The following is a 26993-nucleotide window of genomic DNA, read 5'->3' as shown; positions in this document are numbered from 1 at the left end:
GTTAAGTAAGCTCTCATGCCAGTTTTCTCTGATGTGAATTTTAATATTTTTGTGAGTTTTTCTGAAGCCAACCAGCATCTTGTTGATGACTTCGTTGGTAGAAGAGAGAAATTTTTTTTTCCTAAGACCTAGAAGCAGGACATAGACTGCAAAAGAGAACATAGAAATACTCAGCACAGCTAAGTAATCCCTGGATACATATCAAAATCCTTTGAGTCTCAGTCCTTGTGAACTTGATGGAAAATGCTATGCAAATGTTTGATTTCTTGTTTCAGTCCCTCAAGGCCTATAAATACACCTGTTTTGACAGGTTGTGGCAATGGATGCAAGTGATACCAGAAACAGTATTGGTGATAGCAGTGACTCTTGCCAAGATCCCCTGGAAAGACATCTATCAGTGATTTTTTCTGTAAGCTGGCTCTTCACCTTATGTACACAGCAGACATGAAACCCTGAAAGGAGGTTTCAAAGCCATTTAAATCTGTGTCAGAAAGGTAACACTGGTGTGTGTTGTGTCAAGTGAACTTTCTATTAATAAAAAGAGCAGCATTGTGTATGTGTGTTGCTGAATACGTCCAAAGATTCAGCAGGCTCACCTATTAAATCTTTTCAAAACAAGCTCTGTACTGTATAATAACCCAGCTAAGCAACCTGGTACTTTTTTAATTCGGAGTATTGCAGAATGCTTTTAAATATGATTCATGAGCATTTTTTAAAATAAAGTAGACAACTGCTGTGAATATCTGTCGTATTTAAATGAAGTTAAAACCAACATCTTCAGAATGCCAGAATTCTTAATGTCCCTGACTCCTGAGGTGTAGAAAAGGCTGGAGAAGAAAGAGACACTTGACTACAGACAACTGCAGACTACACAAGGTTTTTACCAAGGCTTTCTGATAAACTCTCTACACCCCCAGGCTGAGAAACTCATTTCAACTTTAACTTCAGTGGTAGATTAGACCTTAAATAGCAGAAAACTTACAAAATCTTGCCGTTGTCTAAAACGAGCCTAGATATTCATTCACTGCCAGGTTCTTAAAAAACTGCATTGCAAAATCTGAGGTCCTGAAACCATTCCCCATTCCCTTCTCTGTGAGAATAATTTCACTTATTTCATTTTCCAGAAAAGCTACTGCCAAAAAACACACGGTGCTCTTCCCCTAGTTGGAGTAAATTCAACATAAAATAGTAGGACCTAGTGTATTGAACAGTTTGCTGATTACGCATGGTTACGCCAATTATTTTGAGATTATTTTGAATAAAGTTAGAATCTGTACCATTCTATTCTGCATCTCTTCTTCTTTGTAAAAAGGTTGCAATCTGAAAAACTGTAAAACATACCATTTGAACACACTGGACTCCTCACAACAGGCAGTGAAAAGAGAGCAAATGCCTACCCTGTTAGGAATATCCGCAGGCTTGAATATTTTGAAAAATTGTTTTACTAGGGTTTAATCTCTTCATTAGACAAAATATCAGGCAGCTCAGTAACAGAAAGCTAGGCCCTGTCAAAACAACTTCTGTGAACCATCTCAGGTGTAATCAAAAAACAGTAAGTGATCCCTAAACTGTTTAAGTGTGACAGGCTGATTCATTAAACAGCCTAGCACTGGGAAGAACCTGCCAAATTATTTTCCAAATAATTATGCACTTCCTCTGCCTTCTTTAAGGAAACACGATGTGAAAAATCTTGAATACTACTCATTTGTCCCAGCTTCTGCAAAAGATTTTCCTTTCCCCACCAAAATCAGATGGAAAAGCAGCCTTGTGGCATTCTTTCATGAGGAGTTAAAATGAAGACTGTGACCATGGAGAGAATCCAAAGCTAAATTCATTATTGAGTAATCCTGCTGGAGTAACAGCATTTAAGGAATCTATTTTTGAGCTATTTTTAAGCAACTAAGGAGGAGACAATTTGAACTTGCCTGTTGGGTGGGCACATATGCCTTCCTGCCCTTTCAGCAAGGACTCTGTAGCACATTCCTTTTTAGCCAGCAGTGCAAAAAAATGCTCCCTGATCCAGAGCATGCACAGTGTACTCATTCTAAAACAAGGGTCAAAACCTTCTCTCATCTACCCCTATGTAGCACAGCATGACCTGTCATGAGCCTCTACTGCATTCTCACACAGCAATGCCTCTCCTGACAGAGTGTGCTCCCTAGCATTCTCTCTCCACGTCTGCTCCAGGAACACAATGTCCCTTTCACGCCCTTCCATCTTGAGCAAGTCACAGGAAGGCACAATCAGAAATCTCCCAGGGTCTGTGCTGCCAAAGTGTGCCGTGAGGATGCAGTCATTTGTTACAGCCAGTTCTCCCTTGTCTTCGTCTCTTGCCTCCCGAGTATTGCATACACTCTGCTAAACAAGTGGGAGAAAGGGAAGAGTATGACTCAAGCCTTCCAAATAAATTATCTTCTCTTTAAACAAGGGTCAGGCTGAGGAACAGGGTGAAATGGGAGCAGTATAACTAGAGTGACCTGATGTCAACCATTTGCTACATGATCTGAAGCACCAGACAACACAACTCCAATTATCTCCACAGTCTGTGCAACTTTGTCCTTTCTGAAATCAGGCACTGCTGTTTGACACGTTGTACCAGCAACTGGAGAAATCACCTGCTGCTGCACAACTCACCAATGGATAACAACCTGGTCAGCCACTGCCAGCTTGGGGTGTTAGTGGGGTTTTGTTTCATAAGAAAAGAGTCTGGCTCTGCAAGCTCTGCTCTACCACATCCATCAGGGCACTCAAGAGTTTTTCCATCATCGTTCTTTGGTATTTCACAATGAGAGAAGAGCTGTCATTAGGACAGGTCCCACTGGATACCATTTATGCTCCTCTTTTCCTTAATGGTTCTACTTTTCCACGTGCTTTCACGGCTTCCCCTTGATGCCCATCTCCATTCAGTCTTGTCCATGACAGCAGCACACCTTCCACCTTCTTTCACTGCCATCACCATGTGTGTCCTGAACCCAGTCTTATTCCTCTTCCAAAAACACAGAGGACATGTAGAAACTATAGCAACAAAACATGTTGCTCCACCCAAGGGAGGACCATGGTCCTTCCTTAGGGATTTACCTCTCTCAGGACCTACAGTGGGAGCCTCCATCCCACCAACACACTGTGTCCAGCTCAGCAGCTGCTGTGTTCTGTAACCACTTGTTCCTGTTTCAGCAGGGTCCAGTAGTCAAATGGGGACCTCTGGCCCCAAGCCCCCATTCATCAGAGCACCCAGTTACATGGGGAGTTTCATTCAAAATTATTATGAACCCCTGAGGCAAGGAAAAAAAAAAAAATAAAAGGTTTATATGGTAGATTTCGTCTCAGAGAAAAAGAATTTTTCCAAAATTTGTGAAGAAACACTCTTGGCAGCATTATGAATGTGTTAAAGTTACAAATATAACAAAATTTAACGGTTTCAAATGCTTTTCATGTCAGTGTATCTGGGAAATACCTTTAATATGGAAACAAATTAAATTTGGCAAAGAATTACTACTTAAGACATCCCAATTGCATTTTGTAATTCAAAAGAACTGAAAACAGATAAGATACTGTGAATTAAAAATAACTTCTGCCTGTTAAATTCTCGTGAACTTTCATTAAGGTTTGTGTTACATGTCCCAAATGTACCATTTCATGTTATAGTACACTACATCCATTTATTTATAAAATACTTTTAAAGCTACTGATAGCTAGAGCCAGAAAAATGACTATGTAAAAATGTTATCGTCTCAAATTACAGCTTGATTTCCAATGTGTGTATTTAAAAGAGAGATGCAATCTCAATTTCAATATTTCAAATGCACAACTGAACTTTCAGTGCCAATTGAATCCATGTACAATTCAGTCGTGTCTGTTTATTTTACTGATAAAACCTGGTACCAAAGCTGACACAGCTATATTAGAGATAAAGCTGGATTCTCTTCTGGTTTGGGAATTACCTGCAGGCTACCCAACTGTCCCATAGGTGCAGTTCTTTATACAGATGATGAATGAAGGATTCAGAGGGGACTTGTTCTGACCTTCTTGGGCTGGGTTCACAAGGCTACCATCCAGAAAGAAAAAAGGAGTTCATTTCATTTTCCCTATAAGCATACGTCTTTTATCAAATGTTCAAGTGACCTGACAAATTGTTTATCATCCCTACAGAGCAGTATTTTTAGGTTAGAACCCAAGAAGCTTTCATTTGGAATGCTATATTGTCATCTCTTGAGAATTTTAAAATTGGATTTGGCTTGGCCTCTCAGATTAAACTACATCTCCCACGATGCACCATGTATTGGGCCTCCTTCTTGAATATACCAAGAAAGTTTCTTTGGTGTTTCAAGGCAAATACTTCATTCCTTAAAGAAAAATGTTAATGTGGAACAACAAAGTTTGTAGCATGACAAGTAATTTTTTTAAAATTTTATTTTAGTTTGGGTTTTTCAGATGTTCAGTTTTCTGATTAAATGTCCAAGGTTTTTGTAAAAAAAAATCTGAAGTCCTATTTTAGGTCAAAAATAGAGGAGAAGCAAACTTTTTAAAATCATTCTAAATCGGATGGTGGGATAAAAACAAGCTCTTGCAGGCTTCAGTGTTTACCATCACTCCAACCACAGAGTTATTTTACTATATTTGACCATAAGATCATATTAATCTTACTTCAAATCAGCCTGTTCTCCTGCTTCCTGGTATGCCAAAAGCATATTCAGCTCTCAGAGGATTTTTCTCCTCACACTTCAGCAAACTATAATCCTTATCAAGGAAAGGATCACACTTTGGATGGCACTATGAGTCTGGAAGGGAAGTCCCTCCTCTTCAACTAGCCAGATGTAACACCATGTTTTATGTGCTGAAAACAAGACTGGTTTCTTTTAAGACCAAAAGGACCAATTAAAACACTTAATTTGACATCTTGCAAAATATCCTGCTTCCTGTAATTCCTCATGCCATAAGACCTGCCCTGGAAACCTGTCATGGACCAAGATTGAATGGTCTCCATTTTCTGACCTCACAGCACGGCTGTGCCACAGCTCCTGAGCCCCATCACTGCAGGGTCAGCTGCTGCTCCATTTGCAGCAACAAAAGGGCACTGGTGCAGAAGCACAGCTTTGTGCCAGCACACATATTGACCATTTAACAATTTACACCAAAAAAAAAAAAAAAAAAAAAAAGACCAAGCTTAAACCAAAGTAGGTGGAAACTATATATTACAGAAAGGCACCTGCACTCTAGTTGACTCTAATCTAAAGTCAGCTGTTTGAAGAGTATTTTTATTGTTTCCTTCATGCAATCATAGAATGATTTGGCTTGGAAGGGATCTTAAAGACCATCCAGTTCCAAACCCCCTGCCATTGACAGGGACACCTTCAACTAGACCAGGTTGCTCAAAGCCCATCCAACCTGACCTTGACCTTTCTGTTACTATAGCAAGTTCTAAGGCAGCCAGTGCATAAATAAATCTCACATAAGACATAGCTTGCACATTTTGCACTTCCAAGTCTGGCCAGCTCTGCCAGAGCACCTCCTGGAGTAGCACCCAGCTCCCTTTGCAGGCTCTCCTTGTTGCCTACACAACACAGCAAGTACCAGCAGGCACTAATAAACCAGGGAGGGGCAAACCATTTCACACTGTGAGCTGCTTTCATCCCTTCCAGCTCAAGAAGCAGGCAGGAAGAGGGAAAAACCAGAGGTCAAGGTGGCAGAAACAGCCCTCACCCAAATGGAGGTAGGGGCGGCTCAAGGCTAACAGGCACTACTGTTTCACTGTAATGAGGAATCACAGAATATCCTGAGTTGGACAGGACCCACAACAATGCTCAAAGGCACAGCTATACAGGCTTTTTCTAGCATCCCATTTGTCAAGAAGAAACCAGAGAATTTACACCCAATTAATATTCACATTTAATCCAAGCCTGATACATATCACTATTTTCTTGCCCAGTTAATGTACAATTTATCCATCTTTGCCTGTAGAATAGCGGTCTCATCCATTAGATCTGGACTCCCTCAGGAGAAATTTAAGTCAATGAGGATTCTTGGCTTCCTGATGGTCTCTTTAGCAGCCAGAGATTGTTTTCTCTGCTTGGTCTTCAAACATCATAATACGCCCTATTACCTTACTCAGCTCAAGAAGGAAAGACTCAGAACGTATATTTGTGCTAGCATTTTCAAAAACATCCCTCCTGCTTGGATCATCATCACTGCAAAGGGTTTTAAATGCAGCATCTTGCATCCTACAACCACTGAGCAGCCCTCTGATTAAAAACCTGCACTGGTACCAGGCAGATTTGACATACATTTTAGAAGTTTTGTGCTTATTTTTCTAACATCATATATCACCATTCTGATTTTGTTATAACTTCCCTCTAGTTACCTGGATTGGTTGTTATTGGGCTGTATCCCCATGTCACACCCATAAAACAATGCCCCACTTAAATTTCTTGTGAAAGGAGAACTTAAGCTTCTTGAGAGTCTCTCTCAGAGGAACTGAGAGGGTAACCCCAGAATCTGCAACAATGCATCCTGCCTATAGTTTCAGGTGAGTACATTTTGCCTAAATTAGAAGTACTGAAGGAATACACAGAGAAGGGAGAGGTAAGGATTTGGTTGTTACTATATGCTGTCAGAGCTATTTCATCACATTTAGTCCAGATGACCTGTAGCAATACTGTGGAACAGGTCAGAAGTATACACTACAAGTGAGGTATTCAAATTGCAAAAAAGAAAAGTCCATTTTCATTACTAATGGAATGTGTATAACAAAGACATACCAAATTTCCTAACTATAGGACAGTGGTCACTTACAGCAGTGTAGTTTATTATATACAGCATATTTTAATGTAGGTGTCAAACAACAGAAATCATGAACAAACCTAATTTCTGAGCCTTCATTACTGTCTTAAGAACCAGATGATTTTACATAAAGCTTTTTATTTCTGCCATATTGCAGACTCAGAGAGACATTCACAAGCAACTTGTCATAATGGTCTGAACCCCCATCAGATGGTCCTATTTCAGTACCAACATCATGTCCCTTAGCACAGCCCGTTCATTCACAGCAGCCACACCCACCATTCCCAGAGGAGCCTCTGGGACAGAGCCTCTCTTGGGAACGTTAATCCCCTGAGGAGATTTCCCTTTGATTTATACAATAACATTGCATTTCCACTTCCAAATCCTAAGAAATAGTCTCTTTTCTCCTTTAGTCTACATCTGTCAAAAGCCTGATATTCCAGTGTTTCACACTCAGAGAAGGGTTTTGAGTCTTAACCTTTTCAGAGTTAATTGCATTTCCCATATCCATCAGAAGAGATTTATAGGAGAAATAAATTTGGCCAATAAAGTGATATGCTGCTTTAATTCTGTTTGAACAGAATAGGCAAGGGAGGGGTGAGAGTCAGGGTTGCTTTCTATCGTGTGTAAAAGAAGGAAAAACAACTCAAAGGACAAAGGGTCCAAATTGGTGCAAATGAAACTTCTCTCAGCTTGCACATGGGCACATCACCAGCACTGGACACAAACACTAATACCAGGCTAGCCCAGAGCCACCTTTCCTCTTTAACACTTGTGAGACATTTTTATTGAGAAGTAAAAAGAAAAGGAATGGTAAAAAATACATAATTCACCGGAGAGCAAACACACTGTAGGAAGATGCTGTTCCTCTTCCACGTCTAGAGCACCCTGAGGCCCGCAGGCCAGGACACATGACACTTGAAAAGACATGGGAAACAGAAGGCTGTGGGAAGGCAAGTCATAAGGCTGTTCCTTGTACTTGCCAAAAAAAATGTCACCACATCTACCCTTTACCACAAAAAGCTGAGGATGAGGGTCAAGTGTCAGCATGGGGGGTAGAAACAGGCGTCCAAGAAAGAAGAGGTGGGCAGATGCCTGTGGGGTCTGCCATGAGGGAAAAAAAGGAAAAAGGCATCTTACAAACCTGTTCGCTACAAGTCCCACATTCATAACTGTTTCCAAATGGAAGGCTGTGAAAAGCCAAAACAAACATTTCCAATTCTTTTTGAACCCATCAGACAATATAGGAAAAATATGTGCATTTTATGGTTTGAGGGCACAACCTTTTAATTATGTGTTTGCATTGTCATGTCCAAGACCTTTTTTCTCCTCAAAAATTAATATTTCCTCAAGCAATGCAGCTATTTATCTTGGATGAACATAAATTGAAACAGAATCTGCCTGTGCAGAGAGAGATTCAGAAGGGTTAGAACATGACACCTAGGGGAATTCAGAACGCACTGCAATGCAATCCTCCTCATTTTTCTGGGGCCTTTTCAACTCGGCTCCCTACAGTTTTTAAGGGTTTCCAGATATTGTTTTGCATATGCTGCATGTGCATGTGCAGAGGCACTTAGAAAACAGAGAACAAGTACAGGTAGTGGGGAAGGTAGGGAGAAACTGACGAAAAGAAAATGTAGGAATTTCCTCTGTACCAGAGCTGAATGAACAGCAGTTCCTGGCATCTAAGAGCAGCAAGTGTTCTGGCATATAATCACCTCTCATTTCTCTGTGATAGAGCACAGCCTCATGAGCTGAGGAAAATGTCAATCAACTGCTTTTACCCCTAAAGACTTATACCTGCAGAAAGACTGTACAGTAATGGGTTACAAATGATACTTAAATTAAAATGTATTGAGGCATTACAAGAAAATCCAAGCCTACTTTGGAAAAGACATTACATTTAGTCATAATTTGGGCTCTCAGAAAACTTACATCTAGTGTGCAGGCATCAACTTTCCCCTCTTCAAGTCTTACAGACTTAGCTGGCCAGCAATTCACCCAGTAACTTCCAAGATATGCATAATAGAAATAACAGAAGCAGAAATAGCAGAGTTCATTTTTACTTAATTACTTAATGGATAAGTAAATGCTAAAGCACTAAGAGGACACTGAAGGAGGACTTTTTCCGTAATCCATCTAATTATTATTTCACAACAGAGAGGGTTTCTTGCACACACAACGCCTTTCAAACTAGAACATAAGAAAAAGTAATGCTTCCTACAGAATTTACACAACCTATCACTAACATGGGCCCAGCTTGGTGTGAGTGCCAATGAACAGCTACTTTATCAAACACTGTGCAACAGTGTACTAGGAGGGAAAATCCAGGCTTAGTCACTCCGTGTGAATTCTGACATCTGCAAAGATTTCTATGAGATACTTTTGGGCAAAACCAGCTGGGCAGCCAAGTCTGGGTTTAGTCATGGGTGAAATTTCCACACACACTAACACTCACAGGCCTTGAATGTCCTGCCCTGGAAGGGTGAAAACTTCCCCCTTGTGACCTCAATTTCATTTCTCTGTTGATTAAGCTGAATTTCAGCTGTGCCTTACAACTCACTGTCCCCAGGTGTTGCAATCAGGGAGAGCAAAGAGCACCCTCTCTAAGTAAAAGAATATTATTTGCAAATACTTCAGCTTTCAGAAGTTTGCCTGGAAAGTGTTGTAGCGCAGACTCAAGATGTTCTGTTACGAAAGGAGGGGGAAACAGAAATGTGAAATGTGTTCCAAATGAATCCCAAAATTTTGAAATCTATGAGGCATAACTTGACCAGAGAGACCTGTGAGATTTCCCATTAGATCGCTTGCCTATACTGTAAATCCTTACTCCATCTAAGAGGCCATACTCAACCCCAGCATTAAAAGGTGAATTGTACAAGGCCCTCATCCCCCCCAGAAGTGAATTCACAAGGCAAGCAGTGTGACCTACAACTGTTTTGTAACCTAACAGAAACATCCCTTTTCTTCTTTGTAAACCACTGATAGCATTATCACTTCTGTAACCTCAACAAAATTAAAAATAGGACAAGAGACAGTCAGATTTCTCAAAGTGTTACTTCCAAACTTACAATCCACAAGTAAAAGTTCCCAGATAAAACAAAACAGAGCAAAAAACCCTCTTTGGGCAAACCAGACAGGCCAATAATTTATTTATCTCTGGTTCAATGTGCACAGGGTACCAGTGCTTTATTTAGCTGCAGCAGCAAAAGCTCAACTCAACCTTGGCCACAAAAGTACTTGAAAACTCTACATACTTACCATTATCACAGTGAGGGGGATGGTTAGTCTAAGAACACCTCTGAAATATGAGGCAGCTCCAATGGCAGCAGAGACCTGTATCAATCCATATTCCATATTCACTAGTTTGACACCAATTAAGGAAACAAGGACCAATCCCATCATCCTGCCATACAAAGCTCCCCTGCACCTGTACATAGGAAGAAAAAAAACAATCTTTTTGCTAGTGGTGATGTTTTCTGGAAATGTTTTAACATTCTTTTCATCCCAGATTAATTTTGTCAGGTTCTGTAGCAACTACCTTCCCACAAAAAGCTCTAGCAACCTTCCTTAGTATGACCATTTACTTTATGCCAATCTCAAGCATGAAGCTGCCAGATTTACCACACTCTGAAGAAAAAGGACTAACAGCATGTCTGTCTTCATGTCCTTCCAAGCACGATAAGAATCAACCTTATAGCAAAAATCAAAAGTATGGGTCACAGAAAAACACACTGAGATATTTCAGATTAAAAGGCCACACTTCTAGAACTCCAGCCTTATATAATTTCTCAAAATTAAGGCTGCATTCGCTCCATAAACCTGGCAAGTAAAATATTACAGTCATATAATAAATGAGCAAAAAGGAGTAATAGGTATTAATGACTTGGCCAAAACTAACCAAGAATGAAGTTGTGAAGAGAACCCAGGAGTTCTTAAACCAACCTACTCTGAAGAGCAAAGCCAAAATGTAGCCCACTTATGCAGGTAACTGCTGATGTGATACACAACATTCCATCCCAAATGCAAGGAGTTAGATGTACAGACTCAAGAATCAGACAACGAACAGGACTTGTACATTCACTTCCCAGAAATTGTGAATTATTATTATTAATAATAATACAATGGTCATTTTTATGACATAAATTACATAGTTATTTCTTTTCTGACTGTGCACAGGGGGAATTAGCTCAAATGGTAGAGCGCTCGCTTAGCATGCGAGAGGTAGCGGGATCGATGCCCGCATTCTCCAGCATCACATTTTGCTGAACAAGGGGCTGGAGAGCAGCCCTGCAGGAAGGGCTCCGGGGCTTGATGGCAAGTTGAACACGAGCCAGCAGTGCCCTGGCAGCCAGGAGGGCCAACCCTGTCCTAGGGGCCATCAGGAACAGCACTGCCAAACGAGCAAGGGAGGGGATTGGCCTGCTCTGCTCTGTAGCCTCACCTCAAGGGCTGTGAGAAGTTTTGGGCACCACACTATGAAAAAGCTATTAAGCTCTTCCACAGCATTCAAAGGAAGTCACAAGGGTGGGGAAGGGTCTGAAGAGGAAGTCTGATGAGGAGTGGCTGAGGTCACTGGTCTGCTCAGACGTGAGAAGAGGACACTGAGGGGACACCTCATTGCAGTGTGCAGCTTCCTTGTGAGGGGAAGAGGAGGGACGGACGCTGATGTCTCCTCGCTGTGTGACCAGTGACAGGACTCAAGGAAATGGCTTGAAGCTGTCAGGGGAGGTTTAGTTTGGATATTAGGAAAATGTTTTTCATCCAGTGGGTGGTCAGGCACTGGAGCAGGCTCCCCAGGGAAGTAGTCAGAGCACCAAACCTGACAGAGTCCAAGAAGCATTTGGAAAATGCTCTCAGGCCCATGGTATGATTCTTGGAGTGTCCTGTCTGGGGCCAGGAGGTGGACTTTGATGATCTTAGTGGGTCCCTTCCAGCTCAGGATATTCTGATTTGAGGAGCACCATACACCATTACACAACTTTTTCCCGTTTATTCATACAACTGATCTATTTGATTCCAGTTCTGGAATGGTTTTTAAAACTCTGTGTAGTTCTAGACAGGTTATAAAAATTAGTTATTGGGTCAAAAACATGAGTGCTGACTGATAGACTTAACTGTCTACATCTATTCAGGCAAGTAAACCATGTTTCAGCAAACACTGCATATTAAGAATTGATTTAGACAACATTTTTGGGGAGGGCTGGAGGTGAATACAAAGGGGTAGGGCAAAGGCAGGAGGTTATGCACACAACTAATCCTTTTTATATTTTTTCAATACTTTTGAACAGCATTATGCACTCTCCAGCCATGACCCCTTGCTTGCTGAACATTAAGCCTCTCAGCATTACTGCAAGAACCTTGCTCTAGTCCACAACAGCTTTCTAAAAGCTATGACAAAGACCCAGCTGTAGTTTTCTCCAAAGTTCAGGGTGTTATGTCCAAGATTAAGGTTCAGGCTATTACATACATAAGAAACAGATGAAAAGTCTGGATCTGAACCCATAGTCCTACAGTTACAGAGATGGAGCCAGAAGCTGAGACTCTTTCTGGGTCCCCAGAGGATTCAAATGATCTAAACTTGGAAAGTCCACAGTTCTGGCTATGGTCCTTCCACAGCTATTCTCAGATGATATTTCTTCATTATTTTCCCCAATTTTAGCATCTCTTTCCAAGCAACTCATCCTTTTCTACCTATACAGCTTCCTCCAAGCGCTTGGTGTTTTGCTATTGCCAAGTTTCAACCTACAATTCAGATTGTTGCTACTTGACACAGGCCTTTCATACAGAAAGCACAAACCAGGACTGAAGTGAGGTATAGGAATAACCAGGCCACTGGCAAGCCCAGAATCTGCTGTTCAAAAGCCAAGGATGAAATAAAATGCCAAAACAATGCAGAGGGATGTGTATCCAGATCCTTCATGAGTCCCACATTTAAAAGCTCTGTGATCCCTTGCTTCCCACCCTCAACTGGAAGCACAGCATCTGCAGCACAGAGGAAGAGACACGAAGAGATACAAAACATTAAAAGGTCCTTTTACAAAAATGCAGTTTGTAGTAGTTCCCATTTGCCTTAACCTTATTTTTAAAAAGCAATGAGTTTACATGACAGCTTCAGCATCTGGGGCACTTCCAGGTAAACAACAGATATATGTTCTCTCCAGTCTAGTCTGTGTGATGTCAATCTTGATCTAAATAATGAGAAACTGCAGCAATTTAAGCCAAAGAAAGGCAACTGGACTAGTTGTGAAGAGACGCCTTCCTGAAAGGAAGGGGGAAAGCAGGACTCCTTTTCTGCTTCTTTTCAGAGGCAGCAACTCAGGATCTTCCCAGCATATTTGTCTCAATTAGTTTTGATATATCAGAAGGGAGCATTACATTACTGTAAAGAAAATCTGCCTTATGAATATGCTTTAATATACCCTCAAGTTATTTGAGTTTCTTCTGAAGTATCAATCACATAACTCCCCTTGACTGAAGGCTTGATTAGAATCTGATTCCATCTGGACCAATCCATACACTTGATGAACTGCTTGTTTCAGAAATTTCCCTCTTGAGCTGATTTATGCTTAAATATTAAAACCAAAACAAAAAAAAAATTACTGAATGGATGAATATAACTTGCCTTGCTGCCTGTACAGAATGTGTTGATTTACACAAAAAGCCAACTTTCCCTTGAATATCCTAATTAAGTTGTTTTGTTAACTAATAAACCTAGTTTATTAGATCAGTTTGTTATTTATTGTGCTAATCTATCTGGTTTATCAATGCTTATATTCCTCTACATAAACTTCTGGCTGCTGAAACCCCAAATTCTCAAAACCAGGAATTACTTTATGCTGTCTAAATACAGGAAACGGCGTGGGGGGGAAATTAAAATGCATAGACCCACACAACACTGTTACTCTATCAAAGGGGACTAGCTGACCAAGAATTATCATTCCTGAGGAGCACTTCAGATGCTGTGGATGAGAACAGCACTCAGAGCTGATGGATGCATTTGCAATTAGAAAGCTTTGCACTGGAGAGTGCCATGGAGAGCTGGAAGGACGTAGAGGTTTCCTTTTCCACAGCAGCCCAGGATATACTCAAACCACACCTCAAAGACATCTGTCCCACGCATTCTTAAAACTCTCCTTTGGTAAACAGTGGCAGCAGTTATTTCAACATTTTGCAGCTTAGACTGCTGGTTATCATGCTGGCCACAACCAGCCTTCCTCTACAGCTGTACTATTCCTGGATGCTTTCTCAGTCTCTGTCATCCAGAACAACTGAACTCTCCAAGCAGGTACAGCTTCTTTCTTCCAGCCTGGAAAGCAGCCGGCATGTTTTGGACATCCCCACAAGCTATACAGTAACAATGTGAACTCTGTTCCTGGAACAAAGGGCAGGAGATCTGTGGTGTTTGACCCACCTGATCCATGCTCAGAACTACAAGGAAAAATTTAAATGCAGCCAACATCTAGTGCAAGAAAATGTCTTCCAGATCCCAGATTGGCAACAAAAGGGACACAAGATACTTCCCAGTCTTGTATTTGCTTTTTACATTATTCCACCCTCTCAAACAAGAAAATACTCCAAATTCATAATGGTCAATAAAAGAAGAAAACCTGATTACTCTGCCCTGGTTTTGAAGCCATATGATTGTGTAACTCACTTATATCAAAGCCTCAAGTTCTATACATATGTCTTTGCTACCAGTAAAGGAATGCACACTCAAAAAACAGCACATCTGAGAAGCAATTTGAAGCTTGCAGCAATGCCAAAAGAACTGAGAGAGAAACAACAGAAGAAAGTGGGGTTTTGCAATTAAAGTACAAATGGTTGAGCAAGAAGAACAAAGCACAGAGAGTGGAGGTGTAGGGCTTGCTTACACACAGGGTGTTGTACCACTAACTCTTCCTCTTTGAAGTCAGTGCATTTAGCAAAGACAGATTTCTCCCTGGTGGCAGCAGGAGGACTGCACTGCCACACTGCAGGAATACATGTGCAGTACTGGGACTTGCTGGTGGAAAAAACCCATTGTTTCTTAACCCCTTTCTCTTGCCTTCCCGTGGCTTCCTACTCCTCCTTCTCCAAGGAATACTAAAGCCTGCTGGAAGAGCTACAAAACACTACCAAGAGCACTGTTCAGTGTAAATGTGTGAGGAGAAGCTATGATAGAAGGAAGTGCTGTCATGCTGGCATAGCCACATACAGCCCCACCTGGAGCTGCAATCTTTCACTATCACAGCAAAACCATACACTTGAATGAGTTGGATCAGTACACAAGACAAAATTCAGCATCTTACAATTTCCTTGTTATTTGGTTCTTATTGCATCTCTTAAAGTGGCAAGGGTGCTTATTACTAATCCATTGGATCTCAAAAGGGTAATTATATTTATCTGCTTCTGAAACATTGACTGATAATCTCACATTACACTGAGATGAGCCAAATTTAAATGGTCCTAACTAAAGTCTACAGCTGCAATCATAATTTCCTTTTTCAATTCCTAAGAAAAAGAGTGAACAAGCTTCTTTTCCACATTTAGTCTTATTACAAACTCATTAGAGACATCATCACTACCTTCAGCATGTGCATGACCTTTCAAAGTCCAGAACAATTTGATGCTTAATTCCTTTCAGATCTATCCAGTTTCCACATGATGTACTCTTTATAACTTGTAGCCTCACCAAATGAAAAATTGACACTAAGCCCATGAAGCCTCTAGGTTGGATCAGCCTGACTATTTTTGATTCAGAGACAAACAAATAATTATTGTGGTTTCAGATATTTTTCCTTAACAGCAAAAAATAGTTTTGTTTCGAAAAATAACATTTTGCAAGCATTTAGTCCTTAAAATAAAGAGGGATTTAAAAAAAAAGTATGTCAGAGTGAGGGAAAATGCTTTTCCTGTAGCAACCCAAATAGACAGAGATACCAAATCCCAGTACTAAGTGACAAAGGCTGCTTTTATAAAGAAAATGTAAATATATGTTATAGAATATGTTATAGAATCAAGTATTACAAGTCAAATAACAGACTAGAATTGGTGACAAGCATGGGAAAGCATGTGTCCTTTCTATATAAGTGTATATAAGTTTATATAAGTATATATAAGCTGTTTAGAATTGTCCTGGTTCCGGCCCAGATCAGTGGGATGGGATGAGGCAGACCTTTTGGAATTCAATACCATTTTACATCAGGGACATCTGAAAAGCCAGGGACAGGTGAAAGGGGTTGTTTTTCTTCCAAGAAGGAGTAAGCATGGAAGGCATAGGGTCTGTCCACCATTGTTTTTAATTGACTTGGGTTTCATGAGCATTTGGCATGTAAATCACCCCCTCTTTGTATATTTTTGTTATTACTATAGTTGCTCTTACTGTTTCCTTATCTCAGTGCTATTTCCAGTAAATTGCTCTTATCTCAATGTGTGATTTCTGCTTTTTTCTCCCACCAGAGAGGGAAGGGGAGCAGCTCATGGTTTTTAATGGGAGTACTGAATTGGGGAATACCATTTCTAAACCATGAAAATAGTCCAGTCACTAATGGCAAGCTAGTCAGTATTTACAGTTTGTTTTATACATTGTGTATATGATGCTGCCCACGTGGAAGGATGAATAAATACATTTTACAAATTTATGAATTTGCAAAACTAGAAGAAGGCAGTGGTCCTTTGCAATGGCTGTGAAGTCAAGCTGTCATTTAACCTCAGTTTGTTTTTTTCTACTTCCTCTGGATTCCTCACCTGTATTTTCTAAGAAATACAAAAAGTACTGCAAAGCCTATACCAGATTCGAGGATCTCTTCAGCTGTTTAACCATGAAATCTCAAGCCATTCAGCCACATATTCCCTGCCTGTTTATTAACACAATACTTGCCATTTTAAATTCCTGGATTGCAGTTTGTACCGGGTTACGTATTCATGTCCTCACAGAGAGGACTGATCAAATCATGTCCCTCAGCCAACTGGAGCTGAGGATAACAAAGATTTTTCATCAGTTTCCAGTTCCAGATTTCCAGCTCAAACACAGCCTGTCTGCTATACATTTATACACCTATCTACAAGGCCTTTATGTTTTTTAAAGCAGAGTTAGGATTCCAAGTTGAAGAAGAAGTGGTGTGATACATACTGCCACATTTCATGTTCTTTTACATATTTAGTTCCCTTTTATTTCTTTCTTTCTCCTTTCGTCCCGCCCCTTATTTTGACATGTCAGCAAATGCCTCTTACTGGAAAAGTTTAAGTGTGATTAAATTTCAGTGATTAAAAGATTAAGTGTTACTTTCGTCTCTACGTGAATTCATTTTAAATACTCAGGTCTGACACACCTTTGAATTTTTTCCATCTGAAATCTTTGTAACAGCTAACTGGAAGAAATGGTTAATAACTGTATTCACATAGATATGCTCATGGTGATCCTCCCCACTTATGTTTCCGAGTTGTTTCTCATGTGGCAATTTCTCACACTGGAAGACAAGAGTGCAAGGAAGGAAATACAGTGAACATTCTGTAATAGTTGTCATGCATACCTGCAGCCATTAAGTAAACTGTCCATTGTGAGATGTAAGGATGGACAAAACAAAGACAGAAAAGTGTCTAAACCCACTAATGCCACCACTTACCACAAGAAACTTGCTCTTTTGTCCTTCCCATGTATCCCACATTTGCTCACAAGCAATGAGTAAGGCTGAGATTCACCCAGTCTAACTTCAAGGATGCGACTGTTGGAACGGGTAACTGGCCTCTGACTCTGCGGCCAGCAGAGAGCACTGGTCCCTCCAGGAAGATTTGGAGCACGTGGAATGCTCTACTCACGGCCAGCCTGCCCACCCTGCACCCTGGCAGATGGGGAGATGCGAGTTCTTTGCACGCTGCCACTTGTGCACTGCAGGGACTCGGGATCATCTTTCCTTTTTTCCATCAGTACTTAAATGTATGCTGTGAGTCAGAAAGGGTCCATTGCTTCAATTTAAATTCCTCCCCACTTATGCAAATTTGGTCAGTATGAACAGTTAAAGACTTGTTCCTAACTTGAAAACTTATTGCTTCCCTTCTCTCATGAGGATGTTATGATAGGATTAATACTCAGTTAATCAACAGAAAATGTTCCTAGACATCCTAGCAAGACTAGACAGCTATAAAGCCTAAAGCTAATTATATGCTATGTGGTGGAGACACAGACTTGCAATCCAAATGGCTGAAGATACTTTATCAGGTCCTCCTAGTTTTCCACATGCCCATTTTGAAGTAAACATGAATGAAACAAAAAATGTTTGAAACAGAACACAGCACAGCAAAAGTGGTTTTCACTGGCTGCTTTGCATTCACCAAAAGCAAAGGGAGTTTTACATGAGATGACTGCATTGCATTTCATTGCTGCATTTTTCATCATAATATAGTTCAGTATAATAGTTATATTTCATAACTATTATATGTTCGGGGTTCTATCTTAATTGAGATTAATTTACATTTCTATACAAATTGAAGATACACCCAAAATAAAAAGATATTTAGAAAATATTTCAGTAGACGTCTGGAGAAAAATTACAGGAACACACAACCAGAGTAATAATATATTTTCCAAGCACAAGGTTTCATCCCCTCTGTGGATAGCTGTTATACAGCTCAGATAGCAGATTTATGGAAACCTTCAAGCCGAGATTCAGCTGTGTGCCGTTGTGACAAGTTGTCAGACGATTGTATCTCAAGCCTTTGTTCCCCTGTATCTCAAAGATTACAAGCTTATGGGCAGAGCACATCTACAACAGATAGACGAAAATGGGAGTAGTTCAGTCTTCACAAAGCTTAGGTCAGGTTTTGTTTTTGAAAACTTGACTCTGGGACAGTTCAAACCCAGGTCAACTTTTTGCCAAAACACTAAAGTCCAAAGAGAGCTAAAAGGACAGCTAGCTTGTAGCCAGTGGCTACACATTTAAAGCAGTAGCCCATCTTCACAGCCAGGTAGAAAGGAAAATAATCCTCTCAAGTATCCCTTAAGTGACAGCTTATATATTAAGTATATATGCATATATGCCTAAATTGTCCACCCTGCCCATGGAAACACTGAGCTTTTGGAACAGAAGCATTAGTCAATGTGATTCAAAAAAATAGAAAAAGAAAGATAGCCCTGCCAGATTCTTGGCAAAACATTATCTTCATTTTGATTTCCTCACAGAAAGAAAGGTGATGAATTGAGGAGAAGCAAATGCAGGCCAAGGGGCAGTAGGGCTCTTAGAAGACAGCTTCGTCTAATCTATGGGCTGAAGATTAGATATTCAATTCCAGTCAAAGGAATGGTACTCCGGGTTATGTTGTGGGTGTGGAAGATACCGTGATGGGTTCTTTCCAAGTTTAAATGCAAACTGGTTTATACAAGATTATTTTTGGTTAAAGTCACTGTGACACAGTTTCTTTCAGCTGCCTCATTATGTGAGTTTATTAAAAAAAAAGTTGCATGGTTCTCTCAGATCAAACAGTTTCTTTCCTGCCTTTTTCTGCCAAGTTATAATAAAATAAGGACTGTGACCTGAGCAGGATCTTCTACAGCTAACAAAAAAGGAAAAACAGTCTGAATAAGAGTTCATGCTACAAAGTTAACATTAAGAAAAAAAAAAATACAGGACTCAGGCAAAAATATATATACACAGAAAAACTTTATAAGCACCACAGCCCTACAAAACACATGCTGTTCTGTCATTTTCAGGTATGAGCTGGCAAGGTGGTAACCACTCCATGAACTTTTGGAGTCAGCAAGGCACCACTTCTTGAACAACATAAAATAACTCTTAGGAGTTTTCTTAGTCCTTCCTTTATGTCTGGCACTAAATCTTTGCAAAATGGTCTTACGTTCAGTTCTGTAGTGTCTTCTGACACACTGGCTCTTACTGGCTTGTGTTGATGCATGTTTCTTGGCTTTTATTCTACAGAGTAAAAAGCAGTGGTTTTTATGTGCTCAAGCAGTTTGTGCAAGGTTTCTGTAATGTACAGTGGGAAAGCCAAAGGCTTCCCAACAGTAGGGGAAATGGCTGTCAAGCACTCCAGCACTCCAGCTCCAATTTGTTAGAACAGTAATTGTTGCAAACCCAGCCTCTTGCAAACAGAGGGCCTTGGCATTTCCACAGGACTAATGGGAGTCACACATGGGAATTTGATCCTTGCCCTGCTGGACTGAAAACTGGATTTTGCTTAAGATATCTCATTGCAGTGCTCAACAGCATAAAGCCATGAACCTGTAGAGAGATAGGGGAGCAAAGCTGTAGCACAACGTTAGAAGGCTGGGCAGGGGAAAGGCTCTTCCTAAAGATGAGAAATCCTCTTTTCCTTACTGACCTTACTCATAAACGTGGAAGCAAAAAGCTTGAAGTGATCTTCATCAAGCTGTGTTCCCTCAGTAGATGGTGAGCAAAGACAGCTGCCAACAGAAATGCCAGCATTTTGCCACTAAGAGGGGCTGAAATTCAGCTGTCATCATCAGCATGGGCATGCTCCAGCACAGCCCTTTCACCAGGACCCCTCCTCCTCCTCTTCCTCCTAGCCAGGTCAGATTTAACCTCTGATGTGCCAACAGAGAGCCCAGCAGCAGATAGCTGCTCTGACCAAGAGCAGGACTAGGCAGAGGAGATGGTGGCCTGCCAGAGCACACACAGAACTTCCAAGAACTAAATGAAATGCACTCTTTCTGACCCTATGGAGAGGTAAACCATTGGGAACATGCATCTGTACCAGTCTGTGGAGAGCTTGCAGACTTGCCTATGTGCCTCAATCTGCAGTTACTCACACATTTAGCTCTAAAAGTTTCCTCTCTCATATTCAAAATATTGTTTTCCTCCCAGTATCATACAGGCTGTCAATGCAAGTCAAGGTGATTGCCTTTCCCTGAAACTTATGTATTTTTGCTGGCTCAGAGTGGAAGCTGCTGAAGGGATGTCTGGGCTGATGGGAGGAGAGCATCTCTATAACTCACTGGTCTTGAGTTGAGCAATCCTCTCTCCAGCAGGGAGAGCAGAGAAAGCAAGATATATAAAAAAACAGATACACCATACATTAAACATATTGGCAAGTCTGCCTGTAAGAGGGCAGAAGAAAGGGGCTTCAGCGTGCACCAGTTTCCCTAAAGATAGGTTATCTCAACACTTAAAGAGACTGGGAAACCCATCAGAAATAATTCCTCAAAAATAATGGAAATCAAGAAAACTTTTGACAAGTAGGTATTTTCTAAAGAAACTTCCAGAGAATCAAAAATTTGCACAATTTACTAAAAGTGCAGTAGAAAAGTCCTGAAGATTTTTTTTCTTCACGTTTAATCATAGAATGATTTGAAATGAAAGGGACCTGAAAGATCATTTTGTTTCAATGCCCCTGCCGTAAGCACGGACACCTTCCACTAGACCAACCTGGCCTTGAGCACTTCCAGGGATGGGGAATACACAACTTCCCTGAGTAACCTTGTTCAGTGTTTCACCACCTTCACAGCCAAGAAGTTCTTCTAATATTGAATTTAAATGTGCCCTTTTTAAGTTTGAAGCCATTCCCACCATTCCATCACTACGTGTTTGTGTAAAAAGTCCCTCTCCAGCCTTTCTGCAGCCCCCTTGAGGTACTGGAAGTTGCTCTAAGGCCTCACCAGAGCCTTCTCTGCTCCAGGCTGAACAAACCCAACTCTCTCAACCTGTCTTTATAGGATTGTTAAGGTCATAATGTTCTTCATAACAACATGCTTAAGCTATAATCAAAGCATAAAACTGAAAAGCATTAAAATAATCAAAATACGGGAACCCTTTGCCTATACCCTTTCTTTTCCAATGGCATGACTCTCCCCAAAGGCATATGATGCCAAATGGAAATTCCAAATGTAAAGTGGCCCATCATGTCTTATCAGGACATTCGAGCTCTCCATAGATTGCAAATAAATGCAAAAGCACACCAACACAACTGCTATGTGTCACTATTCTATTGTTTCTATTCTCCTATACCTACCAACATTAAATACATATATGCATTTTGAAAATCCACATTTTCTTTACTCTCTTGCACATTATGAAGTACCAGCAGGTGAGATCCATTTTTCCGTCCAGTAGTTTGTGACCTGCCCTCATTTGTTTCTATAAATGTTATATAATTAAGAGAACCATATTATTAATTTACAAAGACAAGCACAGTCTCCAAAAGGTTGCTTGTTTTTCTTTGGAATTGAATTAAAGAACAGCATATATAATTGATTCATTTTTAAATTTTGGGGGGAAAAGGAATCTCCTAGAAGACCTCTAAACACTCCAAGGAGGATGGTTGGAATGAAGGCCAAGATGTTCACGTCCAGCAAGTTCTTAATCTGAGTCAAAGAAAGAAAACTGTTCTGAGCATCCTGCCAGTGACAAGAATTACTGCATCCTTTCTCACGAAACCTCATACCTCAAAGTAATTTCCATGGAAGAAATAAATCTTTCCTTTTGATTTCGAGAACTCAGCTAATTCATTTAAAGCTGATCTCTTTTTGCACACCTCACCGAGGTGGAACCAAGCAGGTAGACACTGGTGTTGGCACACATAGGAGAAAACTATGATGTACTGCACTTACCACTGGCACTCAGCACTTCAGGTTACATCTAAATAACACAATATAATGGCTTTAATGAGCACTTCAAAAGACTTTGCTGAATCAGAGCTTTGCTGAATGTTCATTTCTTAAGTGTCAATCTGCATTGAGATAATTTATAAGTAAATTTATTTAAGTGAAACTGTGGAAATTCTTGCTGAGCTAGAACAACTCACAAAACAACAAATAACAGGCACAGAACATAATCTGGCAGCTGTAATAGTAATTTAATTTTCTGCTTGACTCCTCAACAAGCAGCAAGGATGAAAGCAATATCACGTTTTAATATTATCTTCCAGGCAACAAAATGGGGTCAAGAGGTCAGCGACAATCTATTAAAAGTTGTGAGGATATTGTTTCCCTAGCCTAGGTTTAGAGTTACACAGCTTTTTGTCATAATTAGGATATGAACAAAGTAAGAGATCATAAACTGTATAAAAAGCTACCTGCCAAGATGTGGGAAGGTCACATGTCGAGTTGCCTGTAAAAAATGCTAAACTGGTCTAATCTTGGGGTTAGTGGATTGGACAAACTGTCAGCTGCCAGCCTGACTTAAATTGCTTGAGCATGAGGTCCTCTTATTGTTAAAATTCCTTTTTCTCCTTCCTTTTCTTCTTGCCACTAATCTTATTCTTCTTCTTGCTACAAATAGCCTAGAGTTTAACAAATTTAATACAGGTGTCTATATTAAATATGGGTGGTATTTCCTGAAAAGGGAAATGCCAGGGCCGAAATCCATTCAGGCTTCAAGAACTGGTCCACAGGGTGCTGCAGACAGAAAAGCTGGGTCTGGAAGAAGGAGAATGCCAGCAGCCATTCCCAAGCACAAGAAACTCAACATCTGCATGTACAGTCACAGGGAGTAGGGAGAGACTCAAGGTATATCATGCCTTAGAACCAGGATTACAACAATCACCTACATAGGTACCCTGTGTACTAAGCAAAACTTTAATAATGCTATTTTAACCAATAACTGTAACAATATCCATCTTTTTCCAAGGGATTTAAAGTATTTAAATCAAGCTTTATTTGAAGTAGAAAAAAGATCTGGTTTATTTGCTTCAGAATCCAAATATCTTACATTATATTCTACTCAATTCCAATCCTGCACTAAAACTAAAAATAGGCATACATGATTTTATTGGTTTTTCTCCCTACCTCCATTTTTGCTAAGGAAAAGATATACTGAGATATTTGCTTTCAAGTAAAATATGCACATTACACTGTATGTGTGTGGCAGTAAAGGTGAAGTCAAGAGAGTATTCCACAGCCTGTAAATGAAAGGTGGCACAGTATACTCTTTGTTTTTGTTGTAACACAAACCACAAGCTTTGGCCAGTCATCAAGAAAAAATGGTACCTGCAGAGTAAGTTTCACCTTTAGAATTAATCCTATGGTCTTTGTAAAAATAAAGTGAAGTTTCCTGAAAATCTCATGCTCTGGAGTACAATAAATTCCCCTGGTAACATTATGCTAGGTAGAATGAAACTAAAAAAACCAAATAATTTCTTGAGAAACATAACCCACAAGCTTTCAACTCAGTTTATTCACTGTAAACTTTTTGTTAATGCCATAAAATATGCAAGAAACAAAATTTCCCCTGAGCCTTATGTTCAGTGAAATGAAAATGTTTCTGCTTATCTGTACCACATTAAGAGCCAAAAACTTATTGAACCCTGCCAGAAGTTATGTTGTTAATAATTTTAGCTAACTTTTCCCTCTAGTAACACTAAGAGAAGATAGAAGGAGACAGAATCCACTGCTCTTTTCAGAAAACATCCTCAACTGAGTGTTAAAAGAGCAAAGCTTATTGTAAAATAGCAGCAGAAGTGAATCCACTTTCCCCTGTGCACACAGCTGTTCATTACACAATACTTTGGTTTCAACAATGAATCTGCCTTCAGAAGGCTTGACCTCTTCCCTGCCCACATAGCCTCACCTTTCTGCCACAAACTTTTATCTTCTTGGTGTGTAACTGCAGCTGTTTGGGCTCCTGTACTATGGGCTGGTCCAGAAAAAGGATTTGGGTGGAAACCCAAAGTCTTCTCCACTTTCCCCAGCTAAACCTGTGGGAAAGCAAATATACCAGGGAGCATGCATGCGAGAAACATTGCCCAATTTCCCAGCTGAGGTACAGCTACATGTGGAAAATGCCATGATCTTTAGTTTCTGCATTGCTGAAGGGATACAAGCCAGAAGAAATTCAGAGGTCAATGAAAGAGATTCAGCAACTACTTTAGGAAAAATTTACTTATACTAAAAAGTAGCAAAAAGTAGATTGGGATCAGAATACAAGACATTTATTTCTAGCTCACTAATTGATCTCCAAGTCTAATACAAAGGGTATTTAAGCTGGAAGAAGTGAAGATCCTGATACTTGCACATCACTATTGGATCATCATTGTCAGGAGTAATAAAAGTGAATGAAAGACATGAAAATAAAAGCAACTACTTTTAGGTGGACGTAAGGTAAAAGGTTGTGTCATGCTGGAAGGAATAAAGCAAAGGTGGCTGAGGCTGAAGGTCACCTCCATTTTGCAACTGGGAACAAACAGTGATTGCATCTTTTCAAATGTTTAATCTGTAAGCACCAAGGAACAGGGGCACAGTACAGCAATGCCTGCAACAACAACAGAGTGCTTGAGCCAGCTACAGAAGGGGAGGACAGTTTATTTAAGAGTTTCTCTGCTTTTTCCTTCACTTCAAAATATCTTCTTCCCAGCTAGCACCAACACAGAAAATTATCTTATTAATAGCTAATAAGCAAACAGTAGATCCTCAGTCTGTCCACTATAATTTAGAACAAAACACTCTGTGTTGTATTTAAGTGATTTCCAGACATAAAGTGCGAAGGCTTCCATAACCCACTGATCTGATAATTCTCCATATCCGTTTTCCCCCTTCTCAGTCCCCCTTCTCTGATACTCCCCCAGGAAAAACACTGCAAGAAACAAGCCTACACCCCTGCATCTATTTCCTCCCACACCCACACAGTACATATCCACAACAGAGCTCTTATCAGCTTCAAAAATCCAAAATGTCCCCTGAAAACAAACAGGGGAGGGAGAGGGAGAGGGAGAGGAGAGAGAAGTAAATGCATGGTGAAAGTGGCCACCAAGCAGCAGCAGGTTTGCCAGGCCAGCCTGATGCCCCACTTCTTCTACAAAGAGTCTGCTGATGACAGCACAAAATACCGAAGCTATGCCTGCTCGTGCACCAGCTGTAATGAGACTGTGCCTGCAACAGGTAGAAGAGACAAAATGTGGGTAACAGAGGTAAAAAAAAGAGAAACAAAAACCACCATAATTTCCTCTCAAAGCCTGCTGGTATATTATGGGGCTGTTACAGTGCCTTGCATCTCTAGGATGTGAGTTCAGACATGTTTGCCTTGACAAAATCCTCAGCCCCTTAGCACTGTTTGGGTACCGCGGGCATCACGGGACAGTGAGCTGCTGAACTAGCCCCAAACAGCCCAAGAGAGATGTGCCACTTCCCATCCTGGAACAGTGCACTCACAGGAGTGAGATACTGCAGTGAGAAAATGCTGAGACAGCTTGGGATTCACTAGAGAATAAGAATACAGTCCTGCAGCCTGAAAGCTCAACATGATGCCTCAGTCTGTAAATGTCTGAGAAACCCACATGGAATATATACACCTTGTCCCCTGCCTGTCAAGGTGTGGAGCCATGCACATGCGCCCCAAGGAGCAACTCCATTGCTGTAAGCAGCACCAGGAGCTCAAGTAGCAGAGATCTGCACTGTGAGACAGTTCCAGTAAAGAGAAAACAAAAAAGGGAGAAAAAAGAGGAAGGAAAATATTTATAATATTATAAAAAAGGCATTAATGGGACATCTTCCTTAAAAATTTATATTATATACTTACACACACACAACATAATTTTCTTTCCAAAACACCCATTTTGTTCTATTAAAACAACATCCTGCATACAGCAAATCTTACATTTTTAAGGGAGGCCACAGTGTGCAAAACAGAGGAAAGGCTTTAGAAGAAGGAAATAAAATTATGCTTGAATTCTGTCTTAGAAAAACAGACTCAAGTCCAGCCTTTGTGGGGGTTACTGGAGTGATGCTGATGCATCTAATGAACTAATCAATAGTGCTCAAAAGCTTATAAAACTTGCATCCTCTGGATGTGCTACCTGACACCTCGGGATAATTTGTAGACGTGCTGAGCATTCAGTACCAGCTGAAGTCAATGAGTGTAAAAAACACTTGAGTACTTTAAATAGCAACAAACAGCAAATTCTCAGAATTGAAAAAAAAAAAAAAAAAAACCAAAAAAAAAAAAATCAGAGTAGTCTCTAAACATCTGGAGAACCTTTTAACTTTTCTATAGTGTTCACAAGTTTTATCAGTACAAGGACAAGTAGCAGTGAGGATAATGGAGAGAAAGTAAGGGAAAAAATTAATGAGGCTGTGTCAAAGCCCTTAACAAAGCTCACCAGTAAAGTCACACAAGTAACCTCATGGCTGATTTCCCAACCCACAAATGTTAAGACACTTTTGTGCATGGATTTTTACTTACATGTGGTGCTCCCCCAGTGGCGCTGTTTCCAGCAGAAGGGAACTCAAGAGGTACAACCCACAAATGTTAAGACACTTTTGTGCATGGATTTTT

At 40.4% G+C, this 26993-nt stretch overlaps 1 non-coding gene and 1 pseudogene across 1 annotated transcript; one reads left to right on the top strand and one right to left on the bottom strand.

The window, feature by feature from the left end:
- LOC121340310 overlaps positions 1-26993 on the bottom strand; it is a 75678-nt pseudogene that overhangs the window by 38791 nt on the left and 9894 nt on the right.
- Positions 10957-11029, top strand: TRNAA-AGC. The gene has a single exon. It is a non-coding gene; the product is annotated as a tRNA-Ala (tRNA).

This window comes from Onychostruthus taczanowskii, unplaced genomic scaffold, assembly GCF_017590055.1.
Source record: "Onychostruthus taczanowskii isolate IOZ18803 unplaced genomic scaffold, ASM1759005v1 scaffold4, whole genome shotgun sequence".
NCBI lineage: Eukaryota > Metazoa > Chordata > Aves > Passeriformes > Passeridae > Onychostruthus > Onychostruthus taczanowskii.
The sequence above is the reverse complement of the archived record's forward strand: the minus strand, read 5'-3'. Positions and strand labels throughout refer to the sequence as shown.